Genomic DNA, 2,260 nt, shown 5'->3' with positions numbered 1-2,260 from the left:
TTTTTCAATTTTGACAAAACCAAACTAAGAATTGTTTCTATGTAAGTATATAATGAATATCTTTATTTTTGTGTCATAATTTTTTTATCTCGTTTGTGAGATTACACAAAATATGTTGTTGTGTTGGATTTATGAAACTTTTACGCAGCTAAAAAAATTCCATAAATAGACGAATAGGTCGAAATTAATCTGAAAATTTAAAAAAAGGTTTTTTCCTTCAATACAAACTTATTGAATTATCAAGATGCATTGTATTGCCTTTTTACATGGAGCTTGAATTTTTATCTTATGGTAATTTAATATTAGTACATTTTGAAACACAAGTAATTATTCATAGTGCGACCATTTACTTTTCTCGTGCATCATCTATAGCTATCCAGGAGCCAGCTTCAAACCTTAAATATTTTATGCTAAAATGGAATTCATGTTTTTTTATTTTCTTATCACGATTATGGAACTTCGAAGGAATTTAGCGCAACTCCTTATAACTATTTAAATTTGGCTAAAACATAATAATATAGAGTTTAATATCTAAATAGCCATTCAACTTATATTAATGAATTACTGAAGTAACTTTTCTTTATTTTGTAGTTTCTTGAAGTCATTTAACTTTGTTTATATAGTCCATTTAGCTTAAAATAAATTTTATAAATTTTAAAGCCCACAATATATGAGGGCCCAACAATTACATATTACCAAACCCTAAAAACTAACACCCTTTATTTCAAAAGAAGTGATAGCCATGGATGCCCAATGCTCTAAGCTTTTCAAGGAATATTGCGAATGAAGAAAAATATCTCCTGTCACCATGATTATGGACCTTCCAACGGTGGTTATGATCGAAATTCTTTCACGATTGACAATCAAGTCGATCTTCCGTTGTAAGATAATTTGTAAACTTTGGTACCTTATTTTAACTTCTGACCCTTTGTTTATTAACATGTATCACCACAAAAGACCGTCTGATTTTCCTTGCATTTTACTTTCAGTTAATGAATCTGTACGGTTTTTAGTAGAACTGAAAGCAGATGATTCTCACCCCATACATAGAGCTATTGTGTTGAGCCATATGTTTCACTTCCCTTCACCCAAATTTCCTTGGGGTAACATGAAATTAATTGGTTCATGTAACAGATTTATTTGTTTATTGAGTGGTTGGAGATATGACGTAGACCCTACAATTTACATTAGCAATCCAATTTTAGGTGAGTATTTCGAGGTTAAATTACTCAAATGGGAGAAATGAATTAAGCTTGTTTCTTATGCATTCTGCTTTAGTAAAGCCTCTGGTCAGTTTAAATTATTGAGATCAGTAGTTAAAAAGTCTGTTGGAAGTCCAAAAGTATCTGAATTAGAGGTTTATACTCTAGGAGCTAATGTGAAATGGAAAAATGTGGGAAAGGCCCCAAAACCTCTAGATGGATTATTTAGCAATGTTAACATCAATGGTGTTATTCATTGGATGGGTTGCAAAAATAATGAAAACATTTACTCATTTAATAGTTTTACAGAAGAGGTGCAGCCCTTGTCACCTCCGTGTGGTCTGCAAACCCCATTGTTGGGTTTGACGCTAGGGGAGTTGGGGAATTATTTGTGTTTGTCTGATGATAATAATAATCATTGTATTGATATATGGTGGATGAAAGAATATGGAATAGCTAAATCTTGAATTAAAAATTGTATTTTGAAGGATAGTATTCAAGCAGATATCCGTGGTGATAAATTTATACCAATCTTACTTTGAAAAGATGGAGAAATCTTGATGCAAAGAGATTTTGGCACACAACTTGTTTCTTACAACCCAAAAAAAATAAGTTTACGAAGGTGAAAGTGTACGATGGCACTGGAGCAACTAGCTACACTCCAAGTTTTTACTCACTCAAGAATGTCATTGGGGAATGTTTTCAAGTCCCATACGCCTTTCCGAAGATTGAGCTAGTTTAGATGTTGAATTTGTCTTATTTCTTCCTTCATATTATGTTTTGCAGAAATGTTTCTTGTATTATTTAGCTTAAGACTTGGGAACTTTTACTGTTTTATAGATGCTTTTGAGGTCTGTTAGTACCACTTTGCATGTATAAGCAGAATACCTTAAAAGTTTCTAGGTTATTTGCAAAGTTAAGTCTCCGAATTTGCATTTTTTTTTATCATTTCATTCTACACTTGTCTCGATAAAACAAATTAAGGAACAACATTGTGCTTTCGGTAAAAATAATAGGAACATTCTCAAGGTTTATATATATATATATATATAGATATA

At 31.4% G+C, this 2,260-nt stretch overlaps 1 pseudogene; it reads left to right on the top strand.

The window, feature by feature from the left end:
* The first annotated feature begins 742 nt into the window (after positions 1-742).
* Positions 743-1,944, top strand: LOC125860964 (F-box protein At3g07870-like; annotated as a pseudogene).
* Positions 1,945-2,260: the final 316 nt, after the last annotated feature.

Source organism: Solanum stenotomum, chromosome 1, assembly GCF_019186545.1.
Source record: "Solanum stenotomum isolate F172 chromosome 1, ASM1918654v1, whole genome shotgun sequence".
Classification (NCBI taxonomy): domain Eukaryota; kingdom Viridiplantae; phylum Streptophyta; class Magnoliopsida; order Solanales; family Solanaceae; genus Solanum; species Solanum stenotomum.
The sequence above is the reverse complement of the archived record's forward strand: the minus strand, read 5'-3'. Positions and strand labels throughout refer to the sequence as shown.